Source organism: Sturnus vulgaris, chromosome 14, assembly GCF_052056855.1.
Source record: "Sturnus vulgaris isolate bStuVul1 chromosome 14, bStuVul1.hap1, whole genome shotgun sequence".
NCBI lineage: Eukaryota > Metazoa > Chordata > Aves > Passeriformes > Sturnidae > Sturnus > Sturnus vulgaris.
The window spans coordinates 3587625-3608189 of NC_142256.1; the positions used below are offsets into that span (position 1 = coordinate 3587625).

The 20565-nt window shown below is 53.3% G+C and overlaps 1 protein-coding gene and 1 long non-coding RNA gene across 3 annotated transcripts in view; both read right to left on the minus strand.

Moving 5' to 3' along the window:
- LOC106853672 (uncharacterized) overlaps window positions 1-13292 on the minus strand; it is a 38192-nt gene extending 24900 nt beyond the window's left edge. Inside the window, exon 1 of the mRNA XM_088173472.1 lies at window positions 13165-13292. The gene's annotated coding sequence lies outside the window, so the exon portion shown is untranslated. The remainder of the gene's footprint in view (window positions 1-13164) is intronic.
- A 1900-nt stretch (window positions 13293-15192) lies between these two features.
- On the minus strand, window positions 15193-19518 carry LOC148222092 (uncharacterized). 2 transcript variants are annotated; one of them, XR_015806662.1, is made up of 3 exons: window positions 18990-19518; window positions 16121-18665; window positions 15193-15902 (listed from the first exon to the last, which is right to left on the minus strand). It is a non-coding gene; the product is annotated as an uncharacterized LOC148222092 (long non-coding RNA). The 2 variants fall into 2 exon arrangements; XR_015806661.1 differs by having other exon boundaries at window positions 15193-18665.
- Window positions 19519-20565: the final 1047 nt, after the last annotated feature.

Consider the following 20565-nt stretch of genomic DNA (forward strand, 5'->3'; position numbering starts at 1 on the left):
TAATGTCAGCTGAACAACACTGAGCCACTGGCTGCCATCCTTTGGCAAGCAACAACTTGGTGGTGCTTGTGACATTACTCTGCATTCCCAATTAGTCAGTTCGGTAGGGATGCCTCAGGAACTTGACAGCTGTGACATTTCTTAAAAATCCTTGCCTTCCCCACAAATCCCTAAGCAAGAGAGCGAGGGCTGAACATCAGAGGAGAAATCAGTAGCCAGCATTTAATTGTTTATATCTTGAGACAAAGATAGTGTCTAAATAATTGTCTATTGTATCCCAGAGACAGCACAGGAAAGCTCTTCCCCTCGCTGGGAGCCTGCAGGTCACACATGCTTCTGCCATAACATTTTCTATAAATAATCCTCGCTGAGCCAAGCTCTGGGCTAGGTACAGACCACAGCAGAACTGTGCTCCTATCGGTTTCAGCCATTAGCCCTCCCCAGAGAGTGCATATCCTACCCTATTGTTCCTGCTCAAATGTTTGAAAGAATTATTTTTTCCTTGCTTCTTTTGTTTGGGGAGTTTATTTATATTTCCTCTTTGACATGGAATTACTACTGGAGAAAAGGAGTGCCATCTTACATGGCAGATGAGGAGAGGAGGGTCAGGTTTGGAAGGTACTGCCCATGGCTACAGACCTCCCAACCAGGGATTCTGTGCTGATGTAGGTTCAGCACATTCAGAGCAGGATTAGAAACAAAGAGCTGGGTGCCAACACCAGCCCCAAATTCACATGCAGAGACTCAGAGCACAGGCAGCAACCCGCTCTGCTCAAACATTTCCAAGGACTATTTCAGCAGGTCACTCAGCAACTCCCTGATGATGTCAAAGAACACTTTACTCCACTTCAGTGTCTGTCTCACTCCAGCCCTATTTCTACCTCCAGACAGCTCCCAGGTGAGCTGTTCCTCTCAGGCAGCTGCAGGGGAGGAATTTGCCCCATTCTCCTTTCCCCTTTTCCTCAGAGCAGCTGGACAAACCACACCAGCACAGGGCTGGGCAGGGGCTGGCTGGATCTCAACTCCCCAGGCACCTCACTGTGGAAAACCCAACCCATCAAGCACAGTACCAGGTGAGGGATCTCCCTTCCCTGCTCTGAAATTGGTGACAAATCTCACTGAAGGTATCAAATGTACAAATATCTCTGCCCTCAGCAGCAAACAATTCCTTGAAGAATCTTCTTGTTTTCCTGGTTTTTCTACCTTTTCTATTGTTTTTCCCTAAAATCAACCCAGTTGCTGGCTGTTGGGAGGTTTGATGTCCCAAACAGGCCGATGACACCTGCTGTGCCCCTGTGCATGGCAGCATTCCAGGATATCCCAGGAAGGCTGGTGGCCTTGCACTAAATTGCCTTTAGGCACATGAAAAAACTGCTCTGGTGTTTCTAGAAAATCACAGTGCTCTCAGGCTGGGGCTTTCCACCCCAGAAAGGCACTTTTGGGGGTCACACAGAGAATTTTTAGTGTTTTGACACCTCCCTGCACCCCACTTTTCTCTCACAAGGTTGGTGCAGAACACCCAAAAGTCCCAAGGTGCCTCCTGGACAGGCTGACACCTTTGTGCTGCTTTCCCCCTCAACAGCAACAACCAAAACCCCTCGATGTGCATCCAGAGCCCCTGCACAGCAGCACAGGCTGAGCCCAGGCTGGCACACAGAGATGCCCTGCAGGAACCAGGGCTGGCTGGCTGGGTGATGTCTGCAGCCCAAACTTGGTGACAATTCTGCTGTTGCTGAGTTATCCTGCATTTGTGCAGCCCAGCCTGGCCCTCACCTCCTAACCCAAGGCTTCAAATGTGTCAGTCCATCACAGCCAGCCCACCAGGATGATCCCACAGGGACACTAAACCAACCCAGCCGAGGTGCAGGGACACAGCACAGCCCCTGTCTGGTGTCCCCAGTGTGGCTTTGCCCTGCAAAAGGAGCTGTCAGCTCCCATTGCTCACGCTCCAGAGCCTGCTGGAGCCAGCACTGCATCCAATTAGCATCACTGCTGATGAGCTTTTCATCTCCTGCCCCTGGCCACAGGGATGGGGCTGTGCAGGCACAGGTGGCCACAGCCCTGTCTCCTCTGCCTGCCCACCCTGCTCACTCCTTTCTTTTTTTAGGGATCCAAACTCAGCAGAGCAGGAGCAGCTAAAGGTTCCCTTTGTCCCTATTTATGGAACAAACCCTGAATCTTTTTACAAGGAGCTGGAGATTGTGATCTGTGCATTATTTCACCCTTTTCTATATCCTGTATATTCTACAGTCTCTCCAGTGACTCCTTTTCGACAGCACACAAATTTATTGCCACGTGTGGCAAAGGTTTACACAAAAGCCACAAGCAGGGGAGGACAGGACCTGTCACCCTCAAAGTGCCCATCCCCTCTGAGGTGCAGATGCAAGGATGAGCCCAGCACACCTGCAGCTGCACCCAGGCTTTAAAACACAAACAGTTTGGGAACACATGCAGGCAATATCTGGTTTCTGCAGGAAATTGCACAGCGTGGATATCCAAACATTGCCACCAGGCAAAAAAACAACATCTTGATTTGCCAGCTCGTGTCACACAAACCTAAATTCTTTATGGGTGACAGTGTTCAGGCAATGCTGAGCAGCAGTGACACAATTCCACAGTTCTGGAAAGCCCTGGAGCTCCACAGCAGCCAGGCATGAGGCTGCAAATCCTTGGGGAAGACAAGGATGGGAATTCTGCAGGGATGTGCACCCTGTGGAGGGTTTCAGTGCTGAGTTTCAAACCCTGCTCAGCTGCTGCAGGAGCTCCCAAGCAGGCTCCAGAGCCTGCACAGGCAGGGCAGGACCAGCCCCAGCTCCCAGGAGCTCCCCAGCCCTGCCAGCATCCCCAAAACCTGCTCAGCTCTCTGCATGTGCCTTCCTTGTGGCTGCAGCACCAAGGCAAAGCCCCTGTGGCTTCCAGGCCGTGTGTGGATCTTGGCTACGTGCTGACACATTTCCTTCCTGTAGTAAAATCACCTCCCATCCATAGGCCACGGCACTGCCTGGAAATCCAAAGCTTTAAGGAGGCAATCCTTCCTGCCCACCCCCTCCAGAAGGTGCAGAAATGTATTCTGAGCTGTGCTGGTACCCAACCATTGGCACTCAGGCTGCAAAATGCCTCAGGACATGGGGTGAGGGCAGCAAAGATTCTGACAGGTGACTGGTGCCAGTGACAGCACCTTCCCAAAAGCTCTGTGATTCACAGCTCACGTCAGCAGGGTGGAAAAAGTGACCCCTTCTTCCTTCTGAGGAAACAACAGGCGTGCTTGAACAAAAAAAAAAAAAAAAAAAATTAAAAAATATGGGCTTGTCCAGCAGAAAACCTGAGCAAAACTCAATTCCCACAGAACCAGAGGGATCTTCCATTGACTTTAATCCCTTTTTTCTTGTTTGTCCTTAATTCACTCTCCCTCTTCCCCACTGGAGCAGGCAAACGAGTGCCAGCCCAGCAGTGGCACTTGCAGAGCAGCTGCTGTTTCACAACGACCTGCAGCAAGAAAATCAAGAAACCTGACAGAGCATGCCAGAAATAATCTCCCTGAAAGACAGAGCACTTGGGAAGGGCTGCAAGGAGCCATCCCTGGCACGGGGCAGGTGCTGCTTCATTTGCTGTGGATACAAACACAGCTCAGGCACTGACCCTCTGCCCCACAGCCCCCAGGGGTGACACGTCCAGGAGGGCAGGAATGAAGCACCCAATGAAAATCAAACCCACTGAAATTTTTGTCAAGGCATCCCCCTTGTTTCTTTTGTTTCCAACCCTGGCAGAAGCCTCTGCTGGAATTCCCTCCCCTGAGTGTACAAGCAGAAAAAAGTACAAAGGAAGACAGAAATTAATTAAGCTTCTCATCTGGGAGCTGGTGATTATTACATGGTGATTATATTATTATATGGTGATTTTGAGGGTTGTCCTGTGCAGGGCCAGGAGCTGGACTTCAGTGATCCCTGTGGGTCCCTTCCAACTCAGGAACACAAAATTCTGACCCATCTCCACAGCAAGGCAGCTCCACAGGCACCACACCAAACCCAAAGCTGTTATTTATCCAGCTAAAAATGTGGTGTTCAAGCCTCCACAGTTAGAAATCACAATTTGAGCCATGTGAGGCTGAACCCCAACTCTCTGCCACCAGCAAAAGAGCAGATTAGCAGCAGGCTCTGAAGGCTGCTTGGCTGGGCCCTGCAGAAAATCCTGTCCCAAATTGTTCCTTCTCTAGAAACCCTCCTGCAGGTTCAGGAAATGCTCCCAGACCCCCCAGACCCAGCTCCCTCCCAGGGGAGAGCTGTGCCTTTAACACCAAAATCAGATTTCCCACTGGCACATGCCAGCATGTGCCTAAAGCAAACTGAAATTAGGGATCTCAACATTCATTCTTGCCATGTGTTATCCTCATGCAGCAGAGGGGATAGAAAGAGCCAGGGAAGTCTCCAACACCACCTAAATCCAGGTGTGCTTGAGGGAAGCAAAGCTTTGGATCATCTGAGCAGAGCCTCAAGGAGCATCCAGCAATCAATCCACATTCCATGGAGTTATCCTGCAGCAAAGCTCTTCCCAAAAAAAACCCTAAATTCTTCTTTTTCAAACTGTCTTAATTAACACATTTACACTGTAGCTGTAAATAAAAGTGAGACTTTCCAGGAATCAAAGCAAGGTGCCTGCAGAGATTACAGAGTCATTATCCTGGATGATGCTCCAGCCTGGAATCACAGGAAGAGATTCCCTGTATTTCCTACAGAACTTTTCTGTGGCATTGCCCTCATCCTTTATGGCTGCAAAACCCACTGATCACAGAGTACAAACATGCCAGCCTGGATCATAAAACTTCACAGAACCTGCTGCTTCCTCCTGTGCTCTGGACAAGGGCAAACCCTTCAGAGGAAAGAGGCAAGAACTTAATTAAGGAGCAATTATGAATAATCTGTGTGTTGGAGAAAAGTGCTTCTAGCTGTGTCAAATCAAACATGGGCTGGGTTATGTCATTTATTTACTTCCATTCTATACAAATATTTCTACCTAATGCAACTCATTATCTTTACAAAAGTTTATTTAAATACTTGGCTTTCATTATTATGGCAAGAAGTCACAGGGACCAATTATAGACCAGAGAGAGGAATTCCTGCCCTTGGAGAATGACAAGCACTGCTGCTGCATCCCAGAGTGACAAAACATCAACCCCTCAAGGGTCAGAAGAAAACATTTGGCTCTTGCTGCAGCAGATCCCTTTTTGCAAGCACCGACTCATTTACACAATTCCCGACATCAAACCTGGCCAAAGGTCCCTGGATAGCCCAGCTGAGGAGCTCAGCTCCCTCCAGAATCCTCGTGGTTCAAATATTTGCATTTTCAAGGGGCTTTTGTGCCCCCATTTCTCTCGCCCTCCAGCCCTGCTCTGCACACCTGAGGTGCTGGGACATCCCTGCCACCCTGAGCAGAGGGACAACACTTCACCCCAGTGACTCACTGCCTTTTTTCCTGTTTTGCCTTCCTCCCCTCTGAGGAGTGCAGCCCACTCAGCCCCGATTGTTCAGCAGCAGGCAGAGCCCTCCCAGCTCTGTCTGCCACTGGGAAACCCGGAATTATTCCTTTATTGTAACTCACCCCAGCTGATCCAGCACTGCCTGGCACAGCCCTACAAACCTTCCAGAGGAAGCTGCTCCATCCAGGCCTTGGAACAAGATGTTCTTTAAGGTCCCCTCCAACCCAAACTATTCTAGGATTCTGTATTTCTGGTGGCTCTTCTTTATATTCACCCAAAACAAATTAAAAACCAAGCAGAAGGGGGTTTAAGATCCACCCTCATTCCCATTGAAATATTTAAAGTCTGGCCTTAAAAATCTGCCTTTGCAGGAATGGAAACAAAACGGTGTGACAAGAGGAATCAGCTGAAGGCACCAGACCTGGGATGGTCTCACAACTCCAGATCCAAACACAGCCTCACGTTGTCCCAGCTTTCATTTTAACACAAGCCTTGTCTTCAAGGTCTTTGCCTTCATTAACCACCTCCATGAGCAACTGAAGAGGTAATTCATAGGAAATATCACCCAAAATGAAGCAGATCCATCTGGCTGTGGAGAGACCCTACACAGACTATGCTCAGACATTCCTTAAATCATTTCACTAAATCTAACTCTGAAATTTAACTCAAGGACTGGAAAAGTCACTCTGGGAACTGCTGCTCAAAGCTCCCAGCTCAGAGCAGCAGAGCCCCTGGGAGAAACCAGGTCCCTACAAAAGGTTCTTATCACTCCTCTAAAACTGGAGCAGCAATAACAGGAAGAAATTGTTTTGGCAGGACTTACACCACATAAAGTCAACTCATCGGGCAGTGGTGTGTGAAATCTCCCTGGAAAACACAGAGAGGAGAGAGCACAGAGTGCAGAGAGCATCCCCCAGGCTCAGCTGGGATCCCAGGCACCCACCCCAGCCATGCTCAGATTCCCACAGCATGGGGGCACACTGAGGCTGCTGGCATCCCCCACACCCTGCTGGCATCCCCCACACCCTGCTGGCATCACCCACACCCTGCTGGCATCACCCACACCCTGGAGACACCCACACCACGGGGCCATGCTCACCCTGCTGGCATCACCCACCCCACGGGGCACAGAGCACGCTGTGGAAATGCCAGGACACCACCCTGAGCCCTGCTGCCTCTCCCAGCTCTCCCAGTTATCCCTGAGTGGATGCTCCCAGCGTGGCTGCAGGGGGACATGGGGTGTGCTGCTCTCCTGCTCTCTCAGGCATGGAAACCCAGTTTAGGACATGCTCTGCACCAGGAATGCTGCCCAGCTCCCTACACAGCAAGGGAGGGATGGGAAGATGGAACAGACCCTGGGGTTGCCTGGTGGGCTTCACCCTTCCAGTGCAAACCCAACACCTCCCACTGCTCAAACACGTGGTGAATGCTCTCATCCTCCTCATCATCCTCCTCCTCTCAGTCTCAGCTGCACTGCCAGGCTCAGGCAGGACCCTGGTGCCATCCTGCCCCAAGTGCCCGGCCAAAGCTCCAGCCCAGGGGTTCTGTATTAGTATCTTCTTTTTTCCTCTGCCCTCAGTCAGAGTCAGGATTGAGACAGAGCTTCATGTTCAGGCTTGGTTGTTTTTTAATTCTTATCCATAGCACACTGAGTTCCACAGCACTTCTAGCTACCAAGCTGAAAGCAGGAAAATGGAGATGGATGTTGCTCGTTACAAGGTCTTTTAAAGGCAAACAGTCCAATTAAAAGCTAACACCTACATTATTTATACTTTTAATCCTATGACCAAACACCTGTCAGGTGCAGGATTTTCTATCCAACCAAAAAATGCTACCTGAAATCAAGAAGAAGGAGGAACAAGAAGGAAAAAGAAACCAACACCCAAAATCTCCACCTTGTCCTATACCTACTGTATTTTAAAGCCTCAAATTCCAAAACCTTCATCACGTGATATTACACACTTCTACACAAACTACACACCAGTGATCCCAACTCCATCACTCAAATTTGGAAGCCTTCTCCAAGACCTCAGGTCAAAAGCAGTGGTTTTTTGGGGTCAGTGTTAGAAAGCACAGAAAGTTCCAATCTCCCAGGTTTCAGGGTTCCAGCAGCTCTGTGGCCACCACGGGCCAGCAGGACGTGTCACCTCCCCCTCCAGTGACCCAGGTCCCGTGCTGGGGACATCCCACATCGGTGCTGCTGTTCCTTCACACAATAGCACTCCTCACAGCCACGGGGCAGCTTTAAACTGATTAATGGTTCTCTCAAACAAGCCCTGAGTGTGCGGGAGGCCCCTGGCACACAATGCCAGCCCAGTGGCAGCAGGACAGCATCAGCTGGTGCCCTGTGCCAGCCTGAGAGCAGCAGCAGATGAGGCACAGCCAGTGTGGCTTGTTCAGCTGAGGGACACAGGACAGCTCAGCTGCTGCCAGGCTCCCCGTCCCTCTGCCAGGCACGTGGCAGCACGGGCACGCCACAGAAGCCACTTGGCTCCTTTTCCATGCCAGCTCAGGCACCCTGCTCCACAAAGCCAGCACAGCCTCGCCCTGCCCAGGGCTCTGCTGGGGCGGGAAAAGCTCAGGGAAAAGCCTTGGGAAGGTCCAAGGTGAATTCTGTGCCCTTGTGGCACTGCAGGAATGGCACAAGGGCAGCTTCACTCCTTACACCTGCCCTGTTTTCCCTCTTTTGGGATGGTGGCCAAAAGGGAATGGAAAACCCGAGGAGGGTGAGCAGCCATCCCCACACAGCCTGGGAGCAAAGCTTTCAGATTCTCCTGCTGGCAGCCCCAAAGGAGCTGTGGCTCACAAGGGTGAGTGAGGAGCAGCTCCTGCAACCCACAGAGCCCAGGCTGGGAAACGCTGCTATCACTGCCAACCATCCACAGCCACAAAGATCCGTGAAGGGAGAAGGCAAAGTGGAAGCAAGCACAGGCAGAGCTGCTCACTGCAGCACTGATGAGAAACCGAGGCACAGCCAGGTGGACAGGCAGCCTTGGTCACACCACGAGGCTGTGGCAGGGAGAACAGAGCTGCCACGTGCTCTGCCTACACACACACACACCCTGAGATCCAGGCCACGTGTGCTGGCATCTCAAAGAACTCGGTGGGTTCTGTATCTCCCCCAAATCCTGATTTTACAGCACTCGAGGTGTGCCTGCTCCACCCCACCTGGCCACACAAGGTGTCCATGAACAGACAGGAGCAGCAAAGCGCTGTAAACTGCAACAAAAGGCTGTGCCCTCCTTAATCCTCACTCCAAATTTTCCTTAACCCCGAGGTTTCCCGAGAAAAGCCAGAGGGGCGGGTTTGGGCAGAAACACTGAGATCTGGGCTAAGCGTGAGCTCTGCACAAAACCAGCTCGGAGCTTTGTGCTCCTCCAGCAGCCCTGGCTACCCCACCACATCCTCTCAGCACAGTGAGACACTGGAGGATGTGAGCAAGCCCGAATCCTGCCCTTGCCCCAAACAATAGGCTCCACAATAATGGTGCAACCAGAATTTCCTGTGCGGCGGCGCACGCCAGCTCCCGGGAGAAAACACCCTGGGAAAGCTCTGCCACGGGAACGCGGCATCAGGGCAGCTCCTCCAGCCTCCTGCTCGTGCTGGGATGCTCTTCTGGCAACAGGGAAAGCGCCACAACCGAGCCCAGGCTGGGGAAAAACCACACCAGTGGCTTGGAGCACAAGCCATCCGGGCCGGGAATGGCTGTGGAGAATCCATTCTCACAGCAACATCTGGATCTGGATTTTCTCTCACGGATGTTTCATATCCTGCAGTGCCTGGGAAAGCAGCGCAGAGCAGGCTGGGGTGAACCTGAGCAGTGCAGGAAATCTCTCCTCTCTCCTGGAAAGGTGGCACAGGTGCAGCAAGGACAGAGCTGCTGATGCCATCAGGCACCAGAGGCAGCCAAAACGTTCCAGTGTTGGAAACTGTGCCTGGAATGAGGGATCTGCACAGCCCCAAACACTGAGAAAAGCCAAGGACAAGCTCCTACAGCAAAGCAGGAACGGTGGACGATCCCAGGCTGGAGCAGGGGAGAGTGCAAGGAGTGCCCAGAGAAGGAGGAGGGGCAGAGGCAAGGTGTGATGAGCTGGCCACAGCCACCACTCTCCATCTGCCTGCACCCCCGAGGGGCAGAAAGGGAGGAAACTGGGACAGGAGTCAAGCCTGGGAAGAAGGGAGGAGTAGCAGGAAGGTGATTTGAAGATTTGGTTTTATTTCTGCACACCTTCCCCATCACTGTGGATGTGCAGAGAGATCAGCATTTACTGCAGAAGGAGAAAGTTCAGGAAATGGGTGATGGCACCTGAGCCTGGCTTAGCAGCGATCCTGAACCACTGGGGATGCTCCAGCACCTCCATGAGAACTCCTGGAACCGGCCAAATTCAGTCCCTTCCTGCTGGATTTAGCACACAGACTGTAACCCAGCAGCTGGCACATCACACAGGGAACCAGGGAAACAGAAACAAGCTTTTCATTTATTATTCTGCTTTGTTCTCCCCAGGGCTGAAGAGGGGCACACAGCAGCTCCCACCAACACAGGCTGTGGGCACCAGGGCAGGGCTGACCCCAAGCAGCCTCTTAAATCTTAAATCCCCTCTGAACCTGCAGCAGGTAAATGTTGGAGGGCAGAGAAAGCCAAGCCCTGATCCCAGCATTAAGGAGAGGTCTGGATTTAGGATGGAGACAGAGATGGTGAGGCTGGAAAGCACACACTGCCTGAAAGCCCAAATCCAACACACACCCCAGGCAAAAAAAAACCAACCCCCAGAGCCCCAGCACAGCTCCTGGAGTGGCACAGTGAGGACTGGCTTTACTGGGCAGGACTGGGTGAGGATGAGCACAGGCAGCTCAGCAACACCTTCCAACAGAGGGGACACAGAGCCGGGGGCTCCACACCCTCCTTCCAGAGAGGAAAAGCAGAGAAACCTCATGCAAGAACACCAGAGCTCGACCTACAGCAAGAAACAATTACTGGGTGATAACTGGAAAAGGCATTTTCAAAGAGTTTCCTCGGGAAAAGAAAAAAAAAAAAAATCCAAGGCTACTCCACAGTTTCTTATTTTAACAACTACTTGGAGCCAGCAGGCTGCAGTGAGACTGGGAACTGCTCTCCTTGCACTCAGCCTTCAGCACTAAATGACCCAAAATTCATTTGTTAGTGTTTATTTGCACGAGAATATTCCCCAGAACTCCACAGACCCCAGACAGGCATCACTGTCTGATTCTCCAGCCACCGAAATCCTCTGTGATGTTTGCAAAATGCCCCCTTCTGGTAAATTCCAACTCAGGTTTTCAGGTCAGACCGTGCAGATGAAGAAAACTCCAATAAATCTGTCATTTAAAGGAAAATTAATACAGTGTCCTAATGTCAGCACCAAGCCAGAAATAACCTCCTTCCCACAGCTATTGCGTGCTTGATGCAAGAAAGCCAAATACAACAAACTTTTCATAAAAAAAAGCACCCACAAAAATCAAACTTGGTGATGCTCATGCCCTGAAACAAGGCTGGCAGGAGGCCATGGGGCAGCACACCTGGTGACATCCCGGGCTCGTGGTGCCAGCAGGAACCTGGCCCAGGGAGGGGTGGGGGTGGCAGCAGCTCCCACTCATCCTGAGGCACAGGAATTTCATTAAATCAGCTGATATCAGTGCAAAAATTGGGCAAGTCTTTGGGATCACAAGACAAATACAGTAGCAGGAATACAGGCAGAAATCTCTGCTCCAAGTGTCACTGTGGGGTTTTCAGCTCCCAGATCCTTGGGATCTCCCCAGACTATTTCTGAGGCTTAGCAAGGTAAATCAAAACACAAACCCATTCTCCAGCTTCACCTGGAAGTTTGAGGGGAGCCTGCAAGGTGGAGAGGACAAAATCCCAGTGAACAGGAGGGCTGGGAGCAATTAGCACCGAGCTAACGAGCCTTAACAGCGGGCAGGAGCCTGCGGTGCCTGGGAACCAGGATGGGAAGAAATAACATTTAAAACAGGTGTGGGATGAACCAAAAACGCAGCAAAAGACCAGAAATCAACTTGTGGCACCTGTGGCTTTTAGTGCAACCTCGTCAAGTCTCATCTTTCCAGAGCAGAGCTTTGTGCTGCACTTCCAGCTGAATTCATCGGAAGGCTCCCCCAAGGAGGGGACGCATTTTCACTCCCCTTGCGATGATGCACCTGCCTCCTCTTCCTCCTCCCCACCTGCGGCTTCTTCCCTTGGGCCATCCCTTTCCAGCCACGGCACCACCCAGAGCTCCTGCGAGTCCCACCTGGACAAGCTGCTGAGCTCTGGGGCAGCTCCTTGAGCAGGAGGAGAGCAAGGCAGCGAGGTCACTGTCACCTCTCTGAAGGACAGAGCCCTCCCCGAGGCCACCTCGGTGTCACACGGGGGACTCGGAGTGGCTCTGGACACCACAATCCCCTCCCCACCCAACACAAACACCCGGCCAGCTCTCCTTGCAACGCACAAAAATCCAATTAATTCCAGGAAAACGAGGTGGCACAGCAGAAATTCAGCACTCCCGGTCCCTGTGTGGTCAATGAGGCACCAAATGCCACTGGAATGAGCCAGCACTGGGCACCCAAACCCTCTGCCCAGCAAAGCATCCACCTGCTGCAGCACGTACTGTAACAGACCTACATTTGGCCATTTTACTTTCCCCAAAGCCAACGGGAGGGAGGCAGCGAGCAACATTCCATAAATACTTGATTTAACCAGTTCCAGTAGGTTTGGATCCAGCAGAGCCAGGCTTTAATAAGCCCAGGGCTGACCCGGGCACCGCTGCCCGGCGCCGGGATCTGGCGGCACTCGGGGGAAGGAGCCGAGCCTTGTTCTGTAACAAAACCCGAGGGAGGAGCAGGGAGGTGCTATCAGCCATTAATCCCCGCGTTTTGAAATCTCTCATCTCATAAACGTTCAGGTGTAAAACAAACCCACCAAGGCGGAGGTGGGAACGGGAACCAGCCAGGCTCAATCAACACCCGAGTGAGACTTTCTCTCCATCAGCTTCCCCAAAACCACTAAAACCAGTAAGAAATTAACGCTCCCAAGCACGGAACTCCCACCAGAGCGCACAGAAAAGATCCCCCGGACTCAAACACGCCTTGAATGAGCCTGGGCGAGCGGTGACCCGATTTTTCGGGGGCTCATACCGGTGTAAACCGGGCTTAAAACCGCTCGATTCTGACACACGCGGCGGAAAATAAACCCGGAGCCGGGCCCGGGCAGGAACTGCCCCGCTCAGCTCCGAGCCGGTGCTTCCTCAGCAGCTCCAACACAGCCACAACACCCCAACAAAGAAAAGATCCCCACGTGATGTTATATTAAAAAAAAAAAAAAAAAAAGATTTTGCCAAACTAATCCGAACTTCGCGGCTTTGGGACCATTCTGGGGGACAGGAGGGTTTGTCCGGCGCGGGGGTCACACGGGTTTATGGGGTGAGAACGCGAAGAAAAGGGATGCGACGCTTTATTCTCCTTAAAGTCGCGGCTCCGGGGGAAGCCCCAGCCCCGGGACGGGTCGGGGGTCCCGGTGCCGGTGCCAGCCCCGGGTCGGGGGTGGGTCGGGGGTCCCGGTGCCGGTGCCAGCCCCGGGTCGGGAATGGGTCGGGGATCCCGGTGCCAGCCCCGGTGCCGATGCCAGCCCCGGAGTGGGTCGGCGGTGCCGGTGCCGGTGCCAGCCCCAGCGCTGCTCTTACCTCGCTCACCGCATGGCCTCGGCGCCGCACGCTCACGCGGTCCCGGCAAAACTCTGCGCTGGCGTCGGAAAGTTGAAATGTTTAAACTTTAAAAAAAAAAAAAAAACTTCAAAAACTCCAAAAAAAAGTTTTAAAAACACCGAAAACAATAATAAATTTTTTTGAAAAAACAAAAAAAGCGCCTGAAGGTGCGAAGGACTGAAATGAAAAAAGCCAAAGCCGCCGGCGCAGGGGCTGCCCCGCTCCCCGCCGCCCTCCCGGCTGCGCCCGGGCTCTCCCCGCCGGCCCCGGCCCGGGAGCCCCGGCAGGGCCGGCGGAGCCTCAGGGGGCGGCGGCGCGGCCCCCCCCGGGCCGGGCTCGGGCCGTCCCCGGCGCCCGCCCGCGGGCCGCGGGGTTCGGGGGGCGGCCGCCGGGGCCCGGCGAGGGCCGCGCTGCTCCGCGCATCCCCCGCAGCCCCGTCCCGGCCGAGCTGCGGTGCCGGCTGCGCTGCGAGCCGCGGGGATGGCGCTGGGATCACTGCGGGACTTCTGTGGGATCGCTGTGGGATCGCCCAGCCCCGGCCCCGCCCCGCGCTGTCTCGCCGGAGCCTCGGGGATGGGCTGTGGGATCGCTGCGGGATCGTTCTGGGATCGCTGTGGGATCACCGAGAGCCCGCCCGTGGGGCCCAGCCCCGCCCCGGCCGAGCGTGCGGTGCCGGCTGCGCTGCGAGCCGCGGGGACGGCTGCGGGAGGGCTGCGGGATGGCTGTGGGATCTCTGTGGGATCACTGCGGGATTTGCTGCGGGATCTCTGTGGGATCTCCCTGGGATTTGCTGTGGGATCTCTGTGGGATCTCCCTGGGATTTGCTGTGGGATCTCTGTGGGATCGCCCTGGGATTTGCTGTGGGATCCCCGAGCGCCCGCCCGCCCGGTGAGCCCAGCCCCGCCCCGGCCGCGCTGTCCCACAGGAGCCGCGGGGATGGATTTCTATGGGATTTCTGTAGGATTTCTGTAGGATTTCTGTGGGATCACCCAGCCAAGCCCAGCCCCAGCCCCACTGTCCCGCAGGAGCCGCGGGGAATGGATTTCTATGGGATTTCTGTGGGATCACCCAGCCCAGCTCAGCCCCAGCCCCACTGTCCCGCAGGAGCCGCGGGGAATGGATTTCTACGGGATTTCTGTGGGATCATCCAGCCCCAGCCCGGCCACGCTGTCCCGCAGGAGCCGCGGGGATGGATGGCTGTGGGATCACTGTGGGATTTCTATGGGATTTCTGTGGGATCAGCCCCCGCACGCAGCACTCGAGGGTCGCTGTCCCCTCTGTCCCCGCCCCGCTCCGGCCACAAGAACAATCGGAGGAAGCTCGGGCCCGTCCCTCGCACCCCGGGCTCCGTCCCTCTAAAGCTGCTCCAGCCCCTGGCGGGCACCGAGCATCCCTAAATCCCTTCTGCAGGGACAAACTCCTTGCCTCGGGCACGCCCCGAACACCCAACACCGGCTCTTCCATCGCTACTGAGCAGCCCACGTGGTGGAAATTAAATTTACCTCGGTTTTATCTCTTTTTTTTACCTCGGTTTTATTTTTTTATAGAAAAAATTACACTTTTTTTTTTTTAATATTTTTTTATTCTGATTCCCGAGTTGCTATCACAGGCTCTTTTCTTCTTTCCAACTTCTCGTTTCCCATGTATGGGAGGAAGACTCTCGGTGCTGGAAGAGGAGATTTACAGAGCCAGGAACTCACCTGGGCAAACCCAGCTGGTTTGGTGTTCAAATCGCTCCTTGAAACCAGAAACACCTGGAGAAACGGAATCCAGCCCGTTCCCCACAGAACCACGGAATTATCACGGCTGGAAAAGCCCTCTCAGACCGTGCAGTGCAACCATTCCCAGCACTTCTGTGACTCGTGTCCCCAAGTGTCACATCCACACATTTTTTTGAACACTGAAAAATGACAAAGCAGAGTTTTCCCACCCTGACCATCAAATCCCTGCAAACCCATCCCTCCATGTACCCACATGGATAAATAAAAGCTCGCACAAATAAAAGAATTGCTTTGAAGGAACGGCCTTTATAACATTACAAATATTACAGTGAAATGAAATAATTATTTGGACAAGGCTTAGTGGATTTAATTGCTGCTTTTCCATCGCGTGTAATTGGTGTTTTAATTTATGTTAACAGTGTTTCCCATGGAGAGGCAGGTGTGTGCCACAGAATGGAGCTGTTATTAATAGGATAACCACAATTAAGTCTAATTGGGAGCATCATATCAATCACTCCTTGGAGCAGCACAAGCGCAGAGTTTTCCACCTGCTTTTCCAATGATGCACCAACGCCAAAGAAAACATTTGAAATTCACCAGGGATCAGCAAGAAACTCCTCAACTTTCTGTGCCGTTGGTGGGGAGTTTAAACCGAGGGGCAAAATTCGCTTTTCCCAGGAATCAACATTTGATGGAATTCTGATGGAATGATGCAGTGTTTGAGGCTGAGGGATCTCCCAAGGGAAGCTCAGCCCTCCAGGGGTCACACCCAGCCCCAGCCCCATCCCAAAAACACCACGGGAAGCACCCACGGAGCTGCTGGCCTGGGGAAATGGGGGCTCTGCTCCAAACTGCGTTTAATATTCCCACTTGGAACATTTAAGTTGTGTCATCTCCTGTTTTGCTCCTCGGGGGAAGCAGCTAAGAGCTCCTTTTTCCAGAAAAGGTGAGAATCTGAGGGGGTCACACATCTGTGAAACTGGGCTTGAAGAAAACCTTTGGATGCATTAAAAAATTAAAAAAAAAATCAAAGAATAGAAAAATCACAATAAGCACAAAATCCAGGGGCAGCAACACTGATGTACCCAAAGGCCATGAGGGTAACACCTCACAACCCCCAGCCTTTTTTCCCCTTTAAACCCCATTTTTGATGATATATCAACCCTGAAATTTTAAACACAACCCACAGCCACCATCCCTTCCTCCCTCCTCACCTCTCCCCCAGCAGACTTTGCTTCCAGTGCCATCCAAGGACAGAACCCTCCCATAATCCAAACATAATTCCTGAAATATCCCTGAAGTGCGAAAAACAAAAGCGATAAGGAATTAGCAGCCTCTCGGAAACCCAAATAACATTTCAGCAGTGATGGAGGAGTCAGAAAATGTGATTAAATACGAATTAAAACATCCCCACCACTGCCTGCTGGGGTGCCTGTGAGGAGCTCAGCCCCACAGAATTGCAGCTGCCTGGTCCAGGAGATCTGGGGCTTCTGCTGGGGTTCAGATTTTACAGCTGGCTCGGGTCAGGAGTGGGTTACAAAACACCCAGGTTGATAAAAATGAGTCTTGAAAATCTTCTCGTGGGAGGTTCCCAGGGGAGGGACCCGGTGTCCTGCAGCCCCTGCCCCTCTCACTGTTGGTCTCACACCTCTCCATCCACCGTGTGTGCACTGAAATCCAGGCAAACACAAAGTCACAACTCCTTAATCTTCATTTTTACCTCAGAGCCCGTGCCCAGGTGTGACAGCTCCTTTCCCTGCCCAGAAGGGTTCAGCACTTCCACGCTCCCAATTTATTCCTTGGCTTTTTACCTTTATTAGGTAAAAGGTCCCAGCAGTTTCTTGTCTCCTCTCATTTTCTGTTACATTTATTTCAAACCGTTTCAGCTGAGACAGGACAGCCGGTCCCAGCAGAGCTGGGCACCAAAGCAGAGCTCCCGGCTGGGCACACGCTGAGTTTTGCTGCTGCCGTGCCCTGATCCAGGCAGGGAATCCCAGGAACTCCCTCCAGCCCTCACCACGCTACCAGGAGCTGCTTGGGGACAGAAACACCCCCTACCCCACCTGGGCAGTGAAACCCAAACACAACATCCTAAAAACAGGCATTTCCCACCCCACCTTTGTTCTGCTGCTCCCTCTGGCTCTCCCCTGCCTGGAACGGGGCAGGGGAGGCTGAAATTCGGGTGATCGTGGTGTGTTGGATTCAAAGGAGGGGTGCCTGAGCACAACACCCACTTTCAGAAGCTCCAATTAATTCATTAATTAGCCCACGGGCTGGGTGTGGTGGCCCTGAGGAGCTCAGGGCACGCATGGGGACAGCTTTAGCCACCAGGGTGGCCCAAGTGAGGACAGGGGGCTGCACACACATCCCAGTGGCCAGCAGCAGATTTAGTCCATGATTTAAATAAAGCTCAGTCCTTTGGGGAGGGGTGCAGGGGATGGGTGCCCTCACCCTGGCATTGCCACCCATCACCCAGGGCTTGGTTTCCCTGAGATAAGATAAGGCAGGCCCACCCCCAGCAGGAGATAGACTCGGTTTTCCTCCATTTAAAGTTTTCATGGCTGCAGGATGGGGCAGAGAAAAGCTCTGCTCATCCCTAAACCACGCTCATTAGCGCTTGATTGGTGCTGTAATGAGGGCTCATTGTGCTCCTGTCCCCTGCACCCACCCACTGTTAATTCAGGGCTGACTCCTATCCTTGCCCTGGGCTTTGCTTTTCCTTCTTTATTTTTGCTTTCCCATTTTTTTTTGTTTTTTTCTTTTTCCTTCTCTGCAAGGATATTTTTTTCCCTAAAAAAAGGAAAAGAGTCTGGGAATGCATTCCTGGACCAACAGGAGCTCTCTCAGCATCACCCACACCACCAGAGCCCAGCAGTGGCAAACCACAGCAGGAAAAAAACTCGGGGAGGGAAACCTGGAGGAAAGGATGAACTCCCCAAGGTGAGAGCTGAGCACATCCCTGGAGCTGCTCTGCTTCCAGGAGATCCTTCCTGCTGCAATTCCTGGCTGGTTTTCCATAACTCAGCAGGGAGTTTGCAGGATGTGTTTCTTGGTGTCCCCATTTTCCTGGCCTGGCTTTGCAGGACTGATGTGCTGCTCCATCTGTGGGGGTTTCTTCTTTTGCTGCAGGGGTCTCCTTCCATCCCAGAGCTCCATCCTTTGGCTGTGCTGCACCCAGGAATGCCCAGGAGGATTTGTCTTAACAAGAAACCAACTGGGAGAGGAGCAAAAAACAAACAACATGCCCCAAATCCACCCCACACCGAGGAGAGACAGAGCTATGCCCTGTGACAGGTTTTGGGATTTGTGGGAGAAGCTGCTCTTGGCTGAGGTGAAGCCTTGAGGTGTGAGTGGGGTCAGAGCTGGGGTTACAGCCCTGAGCCCCCAGAACAGCATCCCTGGGACAGAGGCTGGGCAGAGTTAAAGGAATAAAGCAGGGATTTATTAAAATCCTTCAAAGGATTCACCTTGAGCCATGGTTACACCCAAGATGGATCCTGGTCAGGAATTTTCACACTTTTATAAATTTGGGTCCATTTCCATCTTGGGGTTCATTGTCCAATCCCAGCTCCAGGTTCTGCAGTCCCACCCTCCCAGATTCTCTCCTCCATTCTCTGCTCTTTGCACTTTTTGGGGCTGGAGCTGCAGCTGTCCTTGGTTGTGGGGCTGGCAAAGGATTGTTCTGTGTGCCTGAGCTGGGAGGAGAGCTGGGAACACTTTGGGTGGAGTTCAGAGTTATAAACTAATGCAATGCAGAATCTGGAAAATAAAGAAGCTAAAACTTAAGGCATCAGCAGCATCCCTGGGACAGCATCCACCTGGAGAGGGGCAGGAATGGCACCGAGAGCTGGGAAGGGGTGGAGGGGATTCAGCCAGAGCAGAGCCCAGCCCATCCCGGCGCTTCAGGAAGGGATTTGGGCGTGGGAAGGGCGGCGGGGCTGAGTCACAGAACATCGCCCAGCCTCCTTCTCCAGGCTCCCCATCCCGCACGGCACTGCCCCCAAATCCTCAAGGAAAAACTCCTTTTTCCCCCTTCACCCCCAAAAACAGCCCCCTCCCTGTTTCTACGCAGCTCCAGCTCACCTGAACAGTCCTTTTCCCTCTGGAATCCCCAATCTTTGACATTTCTTCCCAAACTGGGCTCTCTCAGAGGCACCACCCAGCCCCTGAGCCCGGGGCTGGACAGGAGTGACAGGGAACAGCAGCCAGCCCCGAGCAGCAAGTGGGAAAACAAGGAAACATTTCCATGTATTAACTTCATTTCCTCCCTTTCCTCCGGCCGGGCAGCCTCCCAGGGGGTTATTAATAGCACAGGGTGGATGAGAGCTCTATGGCTGGGGCTGCAGGATCCCAGTGCCTGCCCTGACACCCCTCTGTGCCCAGGAGGGGATGATCCTGCTGGGATCCACTCACTGAACCCACAGCAAATCCCTTTCCTGTGAGATCCACTCACTGAAATCACAGCAAATCCCTTTCCTGTGAGATCCACTCACTGAAATCACAGCAAATCCCTTTCCTGTGAAATCCACTCACTGAAATCACAGCAAATCCCTTTCCTGTGAAATCCACTCACTGAAATCACAGCAAATCCCTTTCCTGTGAAATCCACTCACTGAGATCACAGCAAATCCCTTTCCTGTGGGATCCACTCACTGAACTCACAGCAAATCCCTTTCCTGTGAAATCCACTCACTGAGATCACAGCAAATCCCTTTCCTGTGGGATCCACTCACTGAACTCACAGCAAATCCCTTTCCTGTGGGATCCACTCACTGAAATCACAGCAAATCCCTCCCGTGTGAAATCCACTCACTGAGATCACATCTCCTGCAAACACCTCCCAGGGAACACCCAAATCCTCCCTGTTCCCCCGACCTGGGATTCTGGGAACTGCGTTTTTAACACCAAACCTGCTGCAATCTCATTCCTTTCTCTCCGGGGAGGAGCGAGCTGAGCTCTCCTGTGTTTGCAAAGCAATTGGTGGTTTTTTGGGACCCAGCAGGGCAGAAGGAGCAGCCAAAGTCACCCCTCAGCCCCAGCAGGGGACCCAGAGCCCCATTTCCCACCTCGGTGCCCATCCTTTGCTGTCCTCCTGTGAGGACACGTTTGTTTCTCCAGGGACACCCTCCAGGCACAGCTCATCCCAAAGCCTCCAGGCACAGGGGATGGCATTTTTGGGGTCATCCCTGAGCCAGGCTGGGCTGTGGGGCTGGAAGCAGCGCGGAGAGCCCGAGCTGGGGGTGCCAAACCATTAACCCAGTTGAGCAGCTCTGCCCGGACCAGTCGCAGCGTGCCCGTGGAGATGGGCACGGGCTCCAAAGGCAGGAGCCGGGAGCAGCCCCGGGCACATTTCTGCAGCCTGAGTCACACCGTGCCTCTGGAGCAGCGCTGGCATCCGGGCACTGCCACCGGGACACCCTGGAGAGCCACCGGGACACCCTGGAGAACCACCGGGACACCTGGCACTGCCACCGGGACACCCTGGAGAGCCACCGGGACACCCTGGAGAACCACCGGGACACCTGGCACTGCCACCGGGACACCCGGGCACTGCCACCGGGACACCCTGGAGAGCCACTGGGACACCCTGGAGAACCACCGGGACACCCTGGAGAGCCACCGGGACACCTGGCACTGCCATCGGGACACCTGGCACTGC